Genomic DNA, 21,242 nt, shown 5'->3' with positions numbered 1-21,242 from the left:
AAATGTTACCGGGACGTAAAACCAATGTTATTATTATTATTATTATTATTATTTTATACCTTCACATACCGAGTTCCTACAGTGGTACCAAGAAGATGACTTGTCTGCAAATGTCTATGTTCAGATAGTTCTAATAATAATGACATGGAGTTTGTCAGTGGAATCGAACCCATGAACTTCAGTAAGCTACAGTGTGTAGAAATACTGTTGTCATTTTTCAAAGCCGTCTCGTTCATATTTAGTTCATTTCGGATATTCTGCGGGGCTTCGTGAATATTTGAACAGCAATTTATGCCTGTATTGAACTATCATCGAAATTAACATTCTATTCGTGACATTAAGTTACATGAGTAATAAATTAGGCAAAATGTTCGTGATGGAAGGAAAATTATATAGGTGTAAGGTGTTCTATAAACTATTAAATCGAACATAAATTTGTAATGTGCCGGGCTGAGTGGCTCAGACGGTTGAGGCGCTGGACTTCTGACCCCAGCTTGGTCGGTTCGATCCTGGCTCAGTCCGATTGTATTTGATTGCTCAAGTATGTCGTCCTCGTGCCTTGAGGCACGTAAAAGAACTCCTGCGGAACTAAATTCCGGCACCTCGGCGTCTCCGAAAAACAGTAAAATTAGATAGTGGGACGTAAGGCAAATAACATTAATTTGTAAATCGATATGGAATCAGAGGCCTGAAAACTTGATTCAAAGTATAAATGTAGTAAATCATATGAAATTAAATTACTGTTTTAAGTTCAATTTATCATAAAAGGGACATTTTTACAATTTACCTGCTAAGATCACTAAAGAGTATCCTAGTTTATCAATTTAAGTCTGAGACGAAATGGTTATCTGACTTGCAAGTAATTGGAAGAATGGTCATGGTGTGAAATGCGAAAGATGTCTCGCGACTTATATTAACGTGCTATAGCTAAACGAGGAGAAACCGAAGATCACACTGATAAACTCAAATCATCGACACAACCACCCCAATAGCCCGACACCGGAGTTGTATCACAACTAAATAAGTAAATCTCAGTTGTGTCCAGTTAGGGACTAATATATAAATGACCGGGCGAGTTGGCCGTGCGCGTAGAGGCGCGCGGCTGTGAGCTTGCATCCGGGAGATAGTAGGTTCGAATCCCGCTATCGGCAGCCCTGAAGATGGTTTTCCGTGGTTTCCCATTTTCACACCAGGCAAATGCTGGGGCTGTACCTTAATTAAGGCCACGGCCGCTTCCTTCCAACTCCTAGGCCGTTCCTATCCCGTCGTCGCCATAAGACCTATCTGTGTCGGTGCGACGTAAAGCCCCTAGCAAAAAAAAATATATATATATATATAAATGTAAAGTAGTTGTAAATTACAATGTGAACAAGACTGGGTCTCCATTCACAACGCACAATCCTACGATATTTCCTGGAAAAGGTACTGATTTCATGTTTTAAAATATGTTATTGTTTCCGAAATCCTTATCAAGCCAAGTCGTCTTGACGCACCTTCATAAGCAAGTAGTTAATTCACGCTTCATGAGCAAGTCTGGAAAGCTGTAGGTCTACAGTTCGGAAATCTAACGCTTGAAAGACAGAGTTTTGACAATGACTGCCATTAAAGTGGTTTATTACAATCTCCCCCCCCCCCCCCCACCGTCACTCAGTCGCAGAAAATGCTGGGATTGGGCCTAATTTCTGCTTTAGAATCAACTATTCCAAACTGAAAGTACTAAGCACTTTTAACAAGTCTCCGATAAGGGGATAGAATTTATCTCCCTTTGTTTTGTTAGACACGTATCCAATTTGACTCCTAGAAAACGTTTTTTAATTGTTTTTATCGTTGAGGAAAATATTCACTTCATACTCGCAACAATCTATAACATACGAGTAGGCAATATCTGCCTAGTGGAAATGATCGTTCAGTCTAGATGGTCTGACCCCATGGTTAGCCTGTCTGAGTCCCGTTGGTGGAAACAAATTTCACTATCAAAATGTTAGCCGGCAGAGTAGGAGAGGTGGTGGTATATACAATTTTTAATCAATTCATTGCGTGCCAAAAGCCTGGATTCAATTCCAAACCACTCAGCATTTTTCATAGGGAGTGAGGCCATGGGACGCTGTTGATGGAGATTCTTTCTTCGAATGGAGAAGTTAATCCTTGAGCAGACCCCTATTTTTGAAATGACCAAGTATAATATTTTTTATTTTTTATGTTTGTGTTATTTGTTTTACATCGCACCGACACAGATAGGTCTTATGGCGACGATGGAATGGGAAAGGCTTAAGAATGGGAGGGAATCGGCCGTGGCCTTAATTAAGGCACAGCTCCAGCATTTGCTTGGTGTGAAAATAGGAAACCACGGAAAACCAACTTCAAGGCTGCCGACAGTGGGGTTCGAACCCAAGTATAATTGGGAGAAGTCTCATGACTATTATACGGTCTAAAATACCTACTTTTTGGCATACATTTTCTCTTTGTTTAAATATTAAATTGTTTCTTATCGGTTATGAGTTCATGACTCAGTGAAGGTGGCACCAGATTGATTGGCTGAATGAAAGTTCCAAGCGCTAAGAAAGCTCACCACCCAGCGTAGTTTATTCAGTATCCTCCAGAGCGCTATAGAGTGCGGTACAGTGCGCGGAGAAGGGTCCTCTGTTCGTGAAGTTTGTGCAACCGCCAGTAGATGTGCCACTGTTCGGACACAGAGCTCGCACTCTTACTCTATCATTTAACATCCCATGTGCTTCCGTTGTGTAATAAAGCCATCTATTTACAGCCGATAGTACTAAGAACGACCACCATAGTTTTAAAATCCTTCAAGTGAAACAATGCTCCGTCTAATTTAAAACAGTGTAAAAATATCAAGAATAGTTAAAAAGACAGTTCCACGGTAAGCTAAAGGAAAATATTGTGTTGTGAAATGAGTGATTAAAAATTAATATTTGTATTGAATGCATACCATGAAGTTAACATGGTCCAAAAATAACACTGAATGTTGTTTGCTCTTTTTGCTTTCTTTTGGTGTGATATTTCAGTATAACCGCACTAATTACGACTACTTATCGATATAATGACTAACAGAAAAGCGGACGATATAAATGGTTCACCCAAGTGTCACTAGTGCCACAAATGCAACGTCCTCGTGCGATATAAATTTAGTATTCACGGAAATGACATGGAATGTGGGCTAGGTTCCAATTCCAGTAGGCCATGCTTCCGGAGGTGAAATGCATGTTACTTTCAGGCACTCTTAACTCAGCCACGGTATGCATAAATTCAAACAAAAATGCAAGATTTCTCAGGTCGCTTAGCTTTCTTATTATTTCTTCAATGACATTGAATCTTCCTGAAGACTTAATGTTTGTATGTCTTATATGTAAATTTCTACAACACATCAGATAATTAGTGATATATATTGTACTGATGAGAAAATCAAACAGACCAAACCCCATGGCGTAACAGCCCCAAAGGGCCTTGGCCTACCAAAGGACCGCTGCTCAGCCCGAAGGCCTGCAAATTACGAATTGTCGTGTGGTCAGCACGATAATCCTCACGGCCGTTTTTCTTGGCTCTCTAGACGGGGGCCGCCATCTCAGCGTCGGATAGCTCCTCAATTGTAATCACGTAAACTGAGTGTACCTCGAATCAGCCCTCAGATCCAGGTTAAAGTCCCTGACCTGGCCGGAAATCGAACCTGGGGCCTCCGGATAAGATGCAGGCACGCTACCCCTACACCGCGGGGCCGGCTCTGATGAGAAAATACATCAGTTATTTTTTAGAGTGTCTATAGTGGTTTCTGCATAGTTAAAAATGTCGGCCTCCTTCTAGAGCGTCCCTAAACTTCCATCATATAGCCCAACAGTAGAAATGATACTCAATTGTTTCTAGCTTCTGAGAACTATGAGGGAGTACCGGTAATAACTTTGGAGATCTATTATATTAGAGACAATGTAGCCTATACATTTATTCATACCATTTCTAAATTTGAAAACGCAAATAACACAATATGATCCTCTTAATGGGATTTTGCGAAATATAGTGAAATATTATCGGTCAAGAATAGACTTCGCCTAATTCCTTTCTCTAGAATTCGCGAGAGGAATTAGATTTTTCTTTTCTCTTTTTCTTTTGGATTTATGTCGTACAACATTTGAGTGATGTGGAAATGGGAAACCATGGAAAATCAGGGCTGACTATAGTGGGGTTCGAATCCACCGTTTCCTGAATGCAACCTAACAGCTACACGGTCCGAACCGCGCAGCCAGCTCGCTTTGTGAAACTAGAATTTGTGCATTAATTTAAAGCAAGTATGTGCAATATATTTCTGATTAATTTCACTAAGATTTAAAAGACTGTCTTTTATACTTTAGGACTACAGTTCATAGGATACGTGGGGAGAAAGATGGACGAAAACACTGGTTTCGAACAAATGTTACTCCTAGTTCATATTATTACACAATAGTACGATAACCTAGATTATTTATTTATTTATTTATTTATTTATTTATTTATTTATTTATTTATTTATTTATTTATTTATTTATTTATTTATTTATTTATTTATTTATTTATTTATTTATCCAGAGGCCATAAACCCTATTTCAAATATTGGAAAACATCTAAACTCTGTCACAAGAAATCCACGTTTCAATGAATTCCTGCGATAGTGCAGTGAAATCGAAATTCTACGGGTGAATACGACTAATGTGTTGGGTACTTGCCCAAAAACCTCTCCGCTAGACGAAAGACAGGTCACGCTTCCCAGCCATATATAGATATGCATTCCATCAGAATGCTTCTCGCTGTGTTCATTTTCCTATGCTAATGTGTAAAGAAAAGTGGGCCTTACCATACCGTATTGTAAGGATGTTATTTGTATGGTGAATTTACGCTCTTCTACAGTATATGACTTTTTATTCGTGTCAGAGGCACCAATGTATACAAGAAAGACATACTGAATATATGTACTGAATATGAAAAATATACATGAACAAATTAATCGTATATAGTTATAAATAAAGCACTTGAAAAATTTGCACATGGACATAACACATGGAAGGACATACATAAAATTCAGAAAGGAGGAATCAAGTATTACATGAAAATATCTACTCAGTATAATGTATTTAAGGTTAATTTTCCTTTACACATTAGCATGGGAAAGTGAACACATCGAAAATTATTCTGATGGACTGCATATAAATATGTGGCTGGGAGGCGTGACCAGTCTTAAGGAATATAATGGATAGGAAGTCTATTGGAACATACGAGGTTTCAACCGCACTGTATTACCTCAAAAGAGCATTCTCGCAACTAGTTCAAGCTACCAATGGTGAAGATAACATTTCAGTTTATATATTCAGTAAGTGAAACTAGGAGAGTCATCAAATTTTAGAGTCAAAATAAATCAATACCCTCAGGAATATTACTGTATTAAATATAAGAGGCACACATAATCGTAGAAAAGAATCCTCGTGTTTTCCCTGGCCTTTTTCTAACCACTTAGGACCGGCATTAGATGTGGATTAAGCCCATCTATACGGTCGGGTGCCTTTCATGACGCCTATCCTATGTGCAGTGATGTGTTCACCATAGCATGTTTCTGTGGTTGCCGGTGGTGTGATGTGCTGTGTGTAAACCAGGATCTGTATTAAGATGAGCAAGATCACCCAGTTGCCGAGCCAGGGGAATTAACTAACGAGACCATGCTGAAAATTCCCGACATGGTCAGAAATTGTACCGAGAACCCTTTGAACCGAAGGCCACAGCGCTGACCATTCAGCAAAGGAAACGCACAATGCATATATGTAAAGGAAAATGAACCTTACACTACGCACTGTAGAAATGTATATTTGCATGACGTATTCACGCACTCCTATAGTGTATTGTATTTAAGGATCATTTTCCTTTACAACTTCAGATAGGAAAATGAACACACCGGACGTTGTTCTGATGGACTGTATATCAATATGTGGCTGGGAGGCATGACCAGTCTTAAGGAAAATAATGGTTAGGATATTGTTTCTTCACCGACGATATCTTTACATTAAGTACAGTGAAGAGGTAAGTTTTTCAGTGAAGTTAAAATAATCTTTATGTGTAAGTTATGTAGAAACATACTATTATTCCCTATCCTTTTAAACGATGTTTTATAATAGAAATCAGAATTGTAACCCACGTTATAATGAATGCTTGTTTTCTAAATCTAACTTACACTGCTCAGGTGGTGCATTCCGTGAAATACTTCACTTATATTAGGCAAACGTGGTGCAATAATTAGCTGCAATAATAATAATAATAATAATAATAATAATAATAATAATAATAATAATAATAATAATAATAATTCCGTGAGGCCTCCGCAGAGTCGTGGTAGAGGTCTCTCGAGCTGACATCACATAGATGACCACGTCTGGGAAGATGTGATGAATCCTAATGCTGAAGACGGCACCCACACCTAGTCTCCCGAGCCATCGGAATTGACCAATGAATGTTAAGAACCCCGTCCCGGCCAGGAATCGAAACCGCAAACCATTTTTAAAGTGTAATCATACTAACCATCATGAGGATAATCGAACACATAAAATTACACCATCACTAGCGCTAAGTGATAAGAAGATCCCCTTCTCCTCTCCTGGCCTTTTGCAAATTATACAACCTGTGACAATAAAGTTCGGTGAATAGTCATGTACTATCAACATAGATGAACAATGCACGACAGTGACTTTACTGTCCTTCGAAATAGTCCCCTTCCATAACTATGCACTGCTGAGATTGGCGATACATGTTCTGGAAACTTTGCAAGAAGGCTTCCTTTGGAATGGTGTTTAAAAGCCTCGTCACGTTCCGTTGGATGTCAGGAATATCGTAAAATCTCTTTCCTTTCAAAGCGAGTTTGAGTCGTGAGAATAGGAAGAAGTCTGGAGGATTGAGATCTGGCGAGTGCCTGCTTCTGATCGTCAGTCAAGTGATGTGGCACAAGTCGGGAACACGTTTTTCTCTTCCCTAAATTCTGGGTAACGATTTGTCGAACGGATTCACGGTTAATCTGCAGTTCATTCGCTATCATGCGCACAGTTAATCGCCGATCGTTCGTGATTAATGCCCTCACCTTCTCAATGTTTTCGTCACTGACGGCGGTCGCCAGTCTTCCGCTTCGGAGGTTGTCAGAAACACTTTCCCGGCCTCCTCAAAATCGGGTGACCACTCGTACACACACTTCAAGGACAGTGCTTGATCTTCATAAACACGTACCAGCATCGCATGCGTTTCTTTCGGTGTTTTGCCAAGCTTAAAACAAAACTGTATATTGATCTTTTGGTCGTTCATGTACCAGTTCGCAGTTCAGAACCAACGCACTAAACACGCACTGTGTCAAACAGGTCTTACACGGCACACACACGATGCTCAACTGAACAACGTTAGGAGCAGGTGGTCAAAACCTGCTGCTACGCAAGTGCAGCGTTGCGTGTCTCCAGTATTGCTGGATCGACCGTTCTGACTTCATTCGCCGAACTTTATTGTCACAGGTTGTACGAGATAGGTACTAATGTCACTTAAGCCCGGGGTCACGGCCGAATGCCCTTCCTGACACCAACCCATTGTAGAGGAATGGCCATGACTGAGGGACATTTAGAAGGCTCTTTTCGATAGCTGCAGTCGCTTAAATGCAGCCAGTATTCAGTATTCGGGAGATAGTGGGTTCGAACCCCACTGTCGCCAGCCCTGGAGATGGTTTTCAGTGGTTTCCCATTTTCACACCAGGCAAATGCTGGGACTGTACCTCAATTAAGGCCACGGCCGCTTCCTTCCCAGTCCTAGCCCTTTCCTGTCCCATCGTCGCCAAAAGACCTATCTGTATCGGTGCGACGTAAAGCCAATAGCAAAAATAGAAGAAGAAGAAGAAGAAGAAGAAGAATGAGGAGGAGGAGGCTCTTTTATGAAAGTGTATCAACTCATCATGTTCTTAGAGAACTGATTGTTTCATTCGTAGTAATTTTCTAGACCCTGAGTCAGTTTCCTCCTTTAGATGCACAGAATCCTCACTTGTCGACTCCAAATTCCATACAAATATCCCTCGAAAACGATTTGTTAGATGCAAATAAATTGTTATCAATTTGAATTTCATTTCACATATTTATGATCATTTGCTTTTCACAAAAGGAAATTTGACACCATATTATATTATATTATATTATATTATATTATATTATGACAACCTACAACCTGTTTTCCTGTCAATGACCGGATCAGGGGTGTACCGAATGAAGCAGATATAGGCTATTGGTACGATGGGGTCGCCACTCCCAAAGTGATTTATTTATGTGTGATAGATACTATGAAATGAGAATGGAGAGTGTTGCTGGAATGAAAGATGACAGGGAAAACCGGAGTACCCGGAGAAAAACCTGCCCCGCCTCCGGTTTGTCCAGCACAAATCTCACATGGAGTAACCGGGATTTGAACCACGGTATCCAGCGGTGTGAGGCCGACGCGCTGCCGTCTGAGCCACGGAGGCTCCCCTATATTATATTATATTTTATTTTATTTTATTTTATTTTATTTTATTTTATTTTATTTTATTTTATTTTATTTTATTTTATTTTATTTTATTTTTTATTTTATTTTTATTTTTATTTTTATTTTTATTTTATTATATCTGATGCTGCAGAAGATCTGGAGAAGCTGCTGAATGGTATAGATGGAGTCTTGGGTGAGACGTTCGAGATGAAAATAAATAAGTCCAAAACAAGAGTAATGGAGAGCAGTCGTACGAAGTTAAGTGATGCAGAAAATATTAGATTAGGAAATGAATTCTTAAAGGAAGTGAATAAATATTGTTACTTGGGTAGTGAAATAACTAACGATGGCAAAAGTAAGGAAGACATAAAACTCAGACTAGCACAAGCAAGGAAGGCCCTTCTTAAGAAGAGCTATTTGCTCACTTCGAATACTGATGTAGGAATTAGAAAAATGTTTTTGAAAACTTCCGTTTGGAGCGTGGCATTGTATGGAAGTGAAACATGGACGATAACTCGCTCAGAAAGAAAGGGAATAGAAGCCTTTGGAATGTGGTGTTACAGAAAAATGCTGAAGGTGAGGTGGATAGATCGAATCACGAATGAAAAGGTACTAATTCGAATTGGTGAGAGGAGATCGTTGTGGCTAAATTTGAAGAGAAGAAGAGATAGAATGATAGGACACATCTTAAGACACCCAGGACTTGTGCAGTCGGTTTTTGAGGGAAGTGTAGGGGGTAAGAACGGTAGGAGCAGATTAGAGCAGATGTAGAATGCAGCAGTTATGTAGAAATGAAAATGTTAGCACAGGATAGTGTGTCATGGAGAGCTGCATGAAACAAGTCTATGGACTGATGGCTCAAACAACAACATTACGGCAGTGTAATTGCAATTTACATATTACCATATATTAAGGATTGATCTCTCATCTGCAACAACAGTATAGGTAAGGTAAGGGTTATTCTGCCTGAAGGCAGGTCCGAACCTCCGCAGAGGTGTTCCTGAGCCGGAGTTCACGTGCGGTAGAGTGCTCAGTTCCTTTCCGCTCCTCCATTCCCTCACCCCCCCCCCCACCACAAACACCGCGTGGCAACCCATCCAACTTCTGACCACGCCCAATGTTGCTTAACTTCGGAGATCTCACGGGATCCGATGTTTCAACACGGCTACAGCTGTTGGCAACAACAGTATAAGGTATTTTAAATCCACCGACTATATTTAGTGTGTGACTGTTTACATTTAGACTAATTTTGAGGCTGTGCGTTTTCGTAACGTAATCCTTGGCTATGGACAGTTATCCCTTGACGATTTTCTCACTTTTCTCTATGAACTACAATATATTCATTCATTTCTTCATTAGAGGAGTAGGAACACAATGGTAGGCCGTGGAAGAAAAAAATAAATAGTGCCTTTCTTAATTTGTGTTTACGTGGTTTGTTCTTTAAAAAAGCAGACTCACACACATTTATTGATCACATCAACATGTGTGTCATTATTTAAACAACGATACGGTGCACTAATGACAAAGGCGCCTTTAATGTTAGCTTGCTAGACTAGGACAGCTACCTTTTCGGATCATTTACCTGCTAAATTATCCATAGGAGAGTGAATAAAACTCGTTCAAACTCGCCTTAAAACTAGTTGTTTTCTGGTTTTCTGGATAGCAACTTGCAACCAAAGTAATAATCGGTATAAAAACGGTAGCTGTTCATCATCATCATCATCATCATCTGTTTATCCTCCAGGTTCGGTTTTTCCCTCGGACTCAGCGAGGGATCCCACCTCTACCACCTCAAGGGCAGTGTCCTGGAGCTTCAGACTCTTGGTCGTGGGATACAACTGGGGAGTATGACCAGTACCTCTCCCAGGCGGCCTCACCTGCTATGGTGAACAGGGGCCTTGTAGGGGGTGGGAAGAGATAGGCAAGGATGAGGGAAGGAAGCGGCCGTGGCCTTAAGTTAGGGACCATCCCGGCATTCGCCTGGAGGTGAAGTGGGAAACCACGGAAAACCACTTCGAGGATGACTGAGGTGGGAATCGAACCCACCTCTACTCAGTTGCATGTAAAAGATCTCTGGCGACACATTTGGTGTTTACCCGACAAAATTCATTAAATCTCAGCTACAGACGCCCAAGAGAGTTTCGGTTTACTCGGTCTGCCATCTAGCGGGCCTAGAGTAAAACGGAACGTCGAAATTGACGAGCAGACAGCCAGATGGCGTCAAATTGAAATGTCTGCACACGGTAGCTGAGGCCATACGATTATTATTATTATTATTACGAGTTTAAAGTAATAATTGTGAAATAATTATTTCAAGTCTGCTTGTGATCGTACTCCGTGATTTTCAATACTGATAACAAGGTATTTGAATCACTAGATGCTTTTACGAGGAAGCTGAAAATACCTGGAGATTAATTATTATGTGTTGTTGCCGTACAGGTCAAGTGTTTGTTTATCATTGTGTTTGAGTGGTGTTGTTATAGAATGTAGTTAACATGGATCGAACGCGTTGTGTACCTCTCTGTAAGCCTGTTTTTTCTTTCAATTAAATAGATACAGGGGTTTAGCTAAATTGGTCTCAAAGTTCTCAAGCACGTCAATGAACGTGACAGCATATCGTCCAACCAGACCAGCGAGCTAACGGTCATTAATTTTGCACCAGTGATTCTATAATTCATATTTTCAATATTTTTAGTCATTCGACAGCTTGCTTATGTGACCACCGGAAACATGGTTGACTTTCGTTCAATTAACTTCAGCCAGGCAGCGCTTCAGCCCCTCTATATTATTCTAGCTCGTTGACTACACGGTATTTCGGTGCGCTGAGCCAACGTCGCAGCACTAGTTCAGTTCTTTCCGCGCATCCACTCGCCTTGATCGGCTAATATCAGTGTAACAATGGCCGCCTCACTTCAGTCACGCATGGAAGAAGACGAAGAGCAGTTTGTTATTCAGTTTTTGAGTAGGTAATATGTGTGCAATTCATCGACGAATGACGATTCAGTATGGTGATGAATCCTTGTCACAGCAGCAACAAGATGATTCCCGGTCCCATACTGCCCGTGAAAAGTTGTGATCATCCGAAACCTACATTTCGAATGTCTTCCGCATCCACTATATTCACCAGGCCCCACCCGTAGTGATTAAAACATGTTTGGGCCCTCAAGAAAGTACTGGAGGAAATACTTTCCTTTTGGACGAAGATCAAGGCTGGAGGCTGTGCAGGAAAGGCTGCGCGGACAACAGAAGGACTCTTTCTAGAGGTATCCATACCGAGATCGATAGCTGCAGTCGCTTAAGTGCGGCCAGTATCCAGTAATCGGGAGATAGTGGGTTCGAGCCCCACTGTCGGCAGCCCTGAAGATGGTTTTCCGTGGTTTCCCATTTTCACACCAGGCAAATGCCGAGACTGTACCTTAATTAAGGACACGGCCACTTCCTTCCAATTCCTAGGCCATTCCTATCCCATCGTCGCCATAAGACATATCTGTGTCGGTGCGACGTAAAGCAAGATAGCAAAAAAAAAAAAAAAAAAAAAAAAAGAGAGGTATCCATGCACTTTGTAAGTGCTGGAGAACTGCATTGAACGTAATGGACACTACGTGAAAATTGCACTGTTTTGTACCACTTTCATTCAGAAAAATCAAATGTAAAGAGATTTAATTATTCAATCAATTAATCTGTCTACCTGTCAAACAATCAATCACAAAGGATCTTCATTTCTACATTAGAGCAATTCTAGAAATTGTTAAGAAGACAAATACAAAGTGTCTTTCCTAATTTGTGTGTTCGTGGTTTGTTACATTGAGAAGCAGAAATAATTTTATAATTACATTTTTTGATCACATCTACATGAATGTCAATAACTAAACAACGACCCTCGCGTCTGTGAAGATAGGGGCCTTCCTATGATGATTTACAATGCTGAATACATCCAGCCCCCGAGCCATCGGAATTAACCAATGAAGGTTAAAATCCCTGACCAGGCCAGGAATGGAACCCAGCACCCCGTGGACCAAAGGCCAGCATGCTAACCAGTTAGCCACGGAACTGAACTATGTTCTTGTGTTTAAAATAACATTAGGATTTTGGTTCTGAAATAATTATGTATTGCATTCAATGTGAACACTTTATGAAGGGGTTTATTAGCTTCAATGGGAAAGTATTACTAAATTCAAATTCAAACTTCCCTCTATCTGTCTCTCTTTTGACTCTCTCTCTCTCTCTCGCCTTACAAGCTCCAACAACTGTAAAATGATCTGCTTAACTTTCATCGGCCATATTCCTATTTAGTCAAGATTGTTGCCAGTATAAAATGTCGTCTCTGAATATTACATTGTGTTCCACAATACTATTCTGTTGACACATTTACTTTCTTTATGAGGAATTAATTTAATTTATGATGTATAAGAAGCATGCAACTTTTTAGTTTTACGTGACTGTTGATATCATGGTGGCAGCCGTGGAACCTCCAGTTCTACTGTATATGGATTATCTCACATGCATTGGCCGGAATTTTTATCGCGGCTGTCGTCGTCGTGAAGTAATGATGTAGCGAATGTCTTTTAGTGCCGGGAGTGTCCGAGGACGTGTTCCGCTCGCAGGTGAAGGTCTTTGGATTCGACTCCCATAGGCGACTTGCGCTTCGAGATGAGGATGAAATGATGATGAAAACGACACGGACACCCAGTCCCCGTGTCAGCAAAATTAACCATGTGATGGTTAAAATTCCCGACCCTGCCGGGAATCCAACCCAAGTCCTCTGTAACCAAAGGCCAACACGCCAACCATTTAGCCGTGGAGCCGAACGGTTATGAAGTATGATAAGATGATGAAAAACGTTGCCTTCAGCAACAGCAGAAGAGTTGGAATTTGTAAAGAGTTTTTGTTTGGAACGTGACCTTTCATGGACCCGAGAAACTGACAATCAGCAGGGGAGAGAACCACAGATATAGAACATTTAAGAATTGGTGTTGGAAAGGGCCACGGAAATTGTAAAGAAAGGTAAGTTATGCTTGAAGAAGAATTGAAGAAATGAAGTGAGAAATTGTCCGCCTCTCTGGTGTAGTGGTTAGTGTGATTAGCTGCCACCCCCGGAGGCCCGGGGTCGATTCCCAGCTCTGCCACAAAATTTGAAAAGTGGTACGAGGACTGGAACGGGGTTCACTCAGCCTCGGGAGGTCAACTGAGTAGAGGTGGGTTCGATTCCCACCTCAGCCATCCTGGAAGTGTTTTCCCGTGGTTTCCCACTTCTCATCCAGGCAAATGCCGGGATGGTACCTAACTTAAGGCCACGGCCACTTCTTTCCCTCTTCCTTGTTTATCCCTTCCAATCTTCCCATCCCCTCGCAAGGCCCCTGTTCAGCATAGCAGGTGAGGCCGCCTGGGGGAGGTACTAGTCATTCTCCCCAGTTGTATCCCCAACCCAATATCTCACGCTCCAGGACACTGCCCCCTTGAGGCGGTATAGGTGGGATCCCTCGCTGAGTCCGAGGGAGAAACCGACCCTGGCGGATAAACAGATTAAGAAGGAGAAGTGAGAAATCAAGCTTGTGAGAAACTTGGAATAAAGGAAAAACCAAATGGACTGCACAATAAAACAGAAGACAAGAAATTGGCAAAGGGAGATTTTTCATAAGGAAAATAACTGATAACGTAACAGGAAAATTTAACTGCAAAATGAAAAGGATGGCACTAAAGATTACAAAATGTAGTCAAGCATCAAACCAAGAATTCAGAATGAGAAAAGAAGAAAAAGAAATGTATAACCAAATACCTGATTTTTTCGACAATTTCATTTGGAAATGTTTCAGAATAAAATACTGAACACTAAGAAAGTCACACGCTGTACAAAAAATATTCGCTATATAAGGTGACTGATTTCTCGTGCTGGAGGGTGAGGACCTAACGTGTCACGAGCAACCTCAAACGCGAAGTATATTCTTTTGGCAATGGTGCAAGAAAATTCCTGAACCATGATTGATTTCAAGAGAACGGGGAGTGTGTTATGATTGTGAGAGAGATGATTCAGCATTTCTTTCGGAAAGTGTTTACTTCCAGGCGAGTCTATTGTGAAAAACTCTTGGCAGAGCATAGGAGTGTGCACCAGTACATCCCCTTTACTCATCAAACACTGCCAGCTCGTGGGAAAGAAGAGCTCTTCGAATGAGGTATATCACTCGCAAGGAATCTGTTTTGAATAGAGCAGACAGATTACAGTGAAACTTGATAGAGTGATCATTTAAGATATCATAATCTCAATGATAATCATTCTACTGTGGAATTATACTCACGTGCTTAAAGAATAGTAAATAAGTTGCTGCTGTTTGAAATTGATATGATACTTTGATACAATGTTCGTGCGGTCAAAACTACATTTTCAGTTTGAATTGTTTTATGTCTTTCTTTCTTAATCTGTTTACCATCCAGGTTTGGCTTTTCCCTCGGACTCAGTGACGGATCCCACCTCTACCGCCCCAAGGGCAGTGTCCTGCAGCGTAAGACTTTGGGTCGGGAGATACAACTGGGTAGGATGACCAGTGCCTCGCCCAAGCGGCCTCACCTGCTATGCTGAACAGGGGTCTTGTCGGGGGATGGGCAGATTGGAAGGGATAGAGAAGGAAGAGGGAAAGAAGCGGCCGTGGCCTTAAGTTAGGTACCATTCGGTCATTTGCCTGCAGGAGAAGTGGGGAACCACGGAAAATCACTTCCAGGATGGCTGAGGAAGGAATCGAACCCCCCTTTACTCAGTTGACCTCCCGAGGTTGAGTGACCCCGTTCCAGCCCTCGTACAATTTTTAAATTTTCGTGGCGGAGCTGGGAATCGAACCCGGGCCTCCGGGGGTGGCAGCCAATCACACTAACGACTACACCACAGAAGCGGACATCGATTTATGTAAGTTTATCATATAGACCTATCGGCTGATTTATGTAAGTTTAAAATGTAGACCTATCCGCGTATATTTTCATTGTCTACGCCAGGTCATCAACCTGTTTATTTTACTGCAAAGTAATTACTTTAGGATACAATAATAGTACTTTTATTGCAGCAAAATAGCCATGAAAATAGAGGAAGGATACACTAATAATGCGCACTTGCGCCTTGTTTTGTATAATCTTGAATTGATTTTGTTCTTTTGCTGCAGAGTTCTAAGTGGTACCGTTCACACGTTTGCCACACGTCTCCGTTAGTTCATGGTAAGATGTGCTTGTACAAATAATATGGTGAAAACCATGTACTACCAATCTTGTAGAAAGGTGCCTCATCTCGCAGTTGGATGTTGTCCACGTCCGAACTACCATGAGCCCAGTTCCATAGAGGTATATCATTTGGAAGTATATCATCTCTTTATTTGTTGAGTGATGTTAGTAGTTTTTCTGAGGCTCTAGTGTTGAAGAGAGGCAAGAGTATTCTGAGGCCTCATCAGAATCATTAGCTTAGAGACAGCAATGGTGCTATTAAGAACTAAAATCACTCAAAGCGCTATACTTCGAAAGAGTGATCGGGGTATCAAAAACCACAAAATCACGACTCGTCTACCTACTCGCACGAGAATCATTCCTCGTTGAAGATCTCAATTTAGGATGTGAATTGATTATTCATTTAAGTTTCTTTGAAATTTGTCTGGACCTATCCAGACAATTCCCTTTATGGCGTTGTAGTAGGTTATGTCTTCATAGAATTGTATTAGCACCAGTGTTTTATTTATTTGGTATTTGTTCGTGGCGTCGACCTATGAAGATCTTTTGCTACTACTTTTACCATTTGAGAGGAACCTGCGTGTAAGTGGAATTGCGGAAGTGTAGAGTGTTGAATGTGAGGCAAGGAACGTTAAGGACGACAGAAATGTCCAGTCCCCAGGCCACAGATATTCCCGGCCGGGAATCGAACCCGGGGCATCCGGGTGAGAGGTGGACGCGTTTCCTCCTACACCGCGGGATTAAGACCAGTAACTATCATATTTTTAAGCATCCGATAGATTTCAGAGAATGTGTATGCGTTGGCAGAGTTCCACATATCATAAGGAAGAAATAAACTCCGTCCAAGGGCAGTTCCTAGTAGCTTAGCTCTAAAATCACCTGTGCTGTTAGCCCGCGTGGTGGCCATAACCGCTAAGGCGTCAAGTCTCTATGATCTAACAACATGGTTAGCCAATTCGAGTCCCGTTGGTGGAAAAAATTGTTGCCAGTAGAATGTTGGCCGGCAAGGTATGAGAGGTGCTGGTATACAATTTATAAGCACTAGATTGCGTACCAAAAGCCTGGATTCAAATCCGAACCTCTCCGAAAAGCTCATGTGGAGTAAGGGCATATGACGATGTTGCTGATGTTGATTCTTCCATCGGATGGAGAAGTAAAGCCTTGAACAGACCCCTTGGTGTTATTCGAAAAGAGCAGTCCATGTGCCGACATCGGGTTTCACAGTATCGCATCCTCATTATTTTTATTTATTTATTTATGTTGTTTACATGTTGCTTTACGTCGCACCGACACAGATAAGTCTTCTGGCGACGATGGGACAAGAAAGGGCTAGGAGTAAGAAGGAAGCGGTCATGGCCTTAACTAAGGTACAGCCCCAGCATTTGCCTGGTGTGAATATGGGAAACCACAGAAAACCATTTTCAGGGTGCCGGCATTGGAATTCGAATCCACTATTTCCCGAATATCGGATACTGGCCGCACTAAGCGACTGCAGCTACAGAGCTCGGTTTCCTCATTATCATCATCTCACACCCAGATACATAGGTTGCCAATAGGCGTCAAATAAGAACTCTACACTGGCGAGCCGAACATTGTCCTCGGACACTATCGGCACTAAAACCCATGTCGAGGAATAAATCAAATAAATATTTATGTAGCTTCTTTCTTCATTTCGAGGAATGGCAATATTGTGATTATGAGTCGTACGTGTGTACTGTGGTCACGTACTTGCCTACTTTTCGCGTCTAATAATAATAATAATAATAATAATAATAATAATAATAATAATAATAATAATAATAATAATAATAAATATAACTTCCGTTCTAACAGTGTTAATAGACGTTCAAATGACGGAAATTTCACTCGCTGGAGTTCCTTTACGTGCTGTTGAATTCAAATTCACCTCACAGGCATAGTGAAGCAGACCACGTTGTGGAAGGCATCAGAGGAACGTATGCAAGAAGTCCAAAGAAGTCTACACCTAGAGCAAGTTTGGAGCTGGCCATTCCATAACCTGCGGTATGGAGAATTCTACGACGATGATTGCAGTTTACGGGGTACAGGTTTCAACTGGGTCAAGCGTTGAGCGCTTGTGACAAGCAGAAACGGTTTTCACTAAGCTTGTGTTCAGTGATGAGGCGGCCTTTGACCTCAGTGGTACAGTAAACCACCACAATGTGAGGATATGGGACACACAGAAACCGACGGACTGCCTGGAACATACCCGGGACTCACGAAAACTGAATGTGTTTTGTGCATTAAGTCCTGTGAAAGTGCATTCTTTCTTTTTTAATGGCATCACATATCAAAATATGTTGAAAAACTACCTGATGCCGCAGCTGTAAGAGGATATGGGAGAAAATGTTATTTTCCAGCAATACGGAACACCCCCTCATTACCACCACGAGGTCACTACGTACCTATCCCACACCACTCCTGCCAGAACTGGATGTGGTGGGAAAATAACATGGCCACCACGATCTCCCGACTCAACGTAGCTGGATTTTTTTATGTGGGGTTACCCTACGTGAAAAATAATATATACATCCCTCCACTTCAACACTCTCCATGAACTTCGTCAACGGACCAACACTGCGATAGCTCCGGTAGATGCGGACATGCTCAAGTGAATCTGGGATGAACTTTCGTACAGGTGGGATATCTGCCGAGTGACAAAAGAAAGCCACCACGAACATCATTCTATGCCAATTTATGCATTGGAAATAAACTATTTTATTTTTATTTCATTTCTATATAGGCAACTGAGCCAAGGCTCTTCTTGGTGCAATACAAATAAATTACAATGGCAGCTACATTCACAATGTAATTACAAAATAAAATACAGTACGTATATAATTTAACATGATGTAATAGATAAGATAAGACAAAGCTTCCTAACCATAATTACCATACTACTTCAAGTATTTAGTTACATTACTCTTGAAGATAGATAAAGTTGGTAACATTTTTATAATTTTTGGAAGCGAGTTATACATAGCTATATAAAAATGCCAAAGAGAATTTTGACCATAACTAGTGGAATGAATCTGATTGTAGTGAATATTATAAATAATTCTTGTTTCATAATTGTGAATCTGTGAATTGGTAATTACTGATGTGTTTGAGCGGACAAATTTGTTTTGAATTTTATAGATCATAGTTATAGAAGCCTTTATGCGGAGTTTTGGAAGTGATAATATACAATGTTTATACAGATCTTTAGTCGGTGTCAGAATGGGCAGTTTGAAAATTATTTTTAGTGCTCTCTTCCTAAGGACCTCTACCTTTCCAAATAATTCTTTATTACAGCATGCCCAGACATGTATCATATAAGAGATGTGGCTTTCAATAAGAGCATAGTAAATACCCTTCAACAACCCACGAGAGAACTTATATCGCAACCTACTGAGGATACCAATCACAGGGATAATTTTATTACAAATAGTCTCCACGTGATTACTCCACGACAGATTTTCATCTATAATCAGTCCTAATAATTTAGTACTTTGCACTTTCATTACTCTGTGATTGAAGTAAATCAGATGTTATCCAATTTAATACATATAAATGTTTCTGAAAATTTATGTAGATATATAGTTTATCGGTTGGAATTCAGCCATGTTTCAAGTAATCGAATATCCTGCTGCATATTTCGTTCAAGTTCATGATTGCTAGAGTCTGTATAAAAAATATTAGTGTCATCAGCAAAACTGGATAGTCCTCCATTTAATTTTAGGTGACCAAAATCATTAATGAAGATAAGAAACAATAAAGGACCCAGCGCAGAACCCTGAGGCACACCAATTGAGATCATCTTTACATTACTCTGAGTATTATTACATGTAACAAAATGTTCCCTATTAGAGAGGTAATCGAAAAACCAATCCAATGCAATACCTCTAATGCCTGCTACTTCTAATTTATGTAATAGAATTTTATGATTAACTGTGTCAAAAGCCTTTATAAGATCTATAAATAAACCAGCTGCTAACATACCTGAGTCTAAAGCTTATTGTAGTTTAATAATAATATCCTCAATAGCATTACTGGTACTCGAGTGAGGTAGGAAACCATACTGAAATTGATAAAAATATTTATTACTTAACAAAAAATCTAATAATCTTTTTTAACCACTTGTTCTAAAATCTTAGATAAAGGGGGTAGTACCGAGATTGGTCTGTAATTACTTACGTTGAATTTATCCATGCCTTTATAGATTGGTACAATTTGGCGATTTTAAGCTTGGATGGTACTTTACCTCTGATAGAAATTTGTTAACTAATTTTGTGATGTGAGGTATAAGAAATTTAGAGAGTCTCTTTATAAGAATATTACTAATATCAAAACAGTCAACACCTCAACTGTTTAAGATTATTAATTATTTGTTCAATTTCATTTTCATTAGTAGGGGTTAAAAATAAGGAATTAGATGGGCCAGGTTCAAGGTGAGGGTATTTACACTGAGGAATGTTTTTAGCTAAAGACAGACCCATATCAGTGAAATAGTCATTAAATATAGTAGAAATTTGACTAGAATCAGTCACCAACTTATCATTTACTTTCAGTTGTATTTCTTCATTGTTACAGTTATTAGTTGTTAAAATATAATTAATAACTTTCCACTGATTATTTGTGCTGTTTAACTTATTGATATAATAATTATTTTCTAAATCTCTTTTCATTCTAGTAACCCTGTTACGTATGTCTTTATAGTCTTGTATTAACTGCTGTGAAATATAGCTACATCCCATACTAAATCTCATCTGTTGTCTTTTAATTTTATAATATAAATTACTTTTTTGTTTGATTAAATTTAACAGCTCTGAAGTAAACCATGGGCAAAAGGATCTAACTTTCTTATTTAGATTAGGACTTTCATTTTTAACTAACGCAATACTTTCTTTAAAATATGTCATTAATTTATTTATTTTTTGTGATATCCGAGCTATCATCTTCATTTATAGTTAATGGCGTTTGAGACATGTATTTTTCCATAGATGGGACATGGTATTTTGTAGGTTGCATTACATAATTTCTTTGTGTATTCATTTTGGGTGTAATATTAATATCCAAGATTAATAATAAATTTTGATCACTGAGATCATTTATTATGTTATATATTTTATATCTGCAGACTCTGTTTACGTAAAAATGATCTATAAGTGTACTAGTTGTCAATGAAATTCTAGTAGGAAAGACAGTGTTACATGAACTCTGATTATAACACCCACAGAGATTCTGAAGCTCAGTAGATATATGAATCTGTTCTAATTTATTTATATTAAAGTCACCAACAGTAATACAAAATGTTTTACCACCTTTATTCCAAATATCTTCTAAACATTTTAGAAAATCTTTGGAAAATTTGGTATGAGGGTTATATACTGCTACTAAACGAATGTCCTCCACAAAACCCTTTATCTCGATTAATAATATACTATATGAACTGGCATTACTGTTAATAGACAATAATACATTAGCCTTATACGGTTCCTTGATATAAATGGCAATTCCACCACCCCTATTATGTG

General features: G+C 39.9%; 1 protein-coding gene across 4 annotated transcripts in view; it reads left to right on the top strand.

Annotated features, from left to right (window-relative positions):
• Positions 1 to 2,688: 2,688 nt before the first annotated feature.
• Positions 2,689 to 21,242, top strand: part of LOC136866431 (glutamate receptor ionotropic, kainate 2) — a 274,181-nt gene continuing 255,627 nt past the window's right edge. For all 4 annotated transcript variants that reach the window (XM_067143358.2, XM_067143357.2, XM_067143356.2 and 1 more), the window contains exon 1: positions 2,689 to 2,878. The gene's annotated coding sequence lies outside the window, so the exon portion shown is untranslated. The remainder of the gene's footprint in view (positions 2,879 to 21,242) is intronic.

This window comes from Anabrus simplex, chromosome 3 (assembly GCF_040414725.1).
Source record: "Anabrus simplex isolate iqAnaSimp1 chromosome 3, ASM4041472v1, whole genome shotgun sequence".
NCBI classification, from domain to species: Eukaryota; Metazoa; Arthropoda; class Insecta; order Orthoptera; family Tettigoniidae; genus Anabrus; species Anabrus simplex.
The sequence above is the reverse complement of the archived record's forward strand: the minus strand, read 5'-3'. Positions and strand labels throughout refer to the sequence as shown.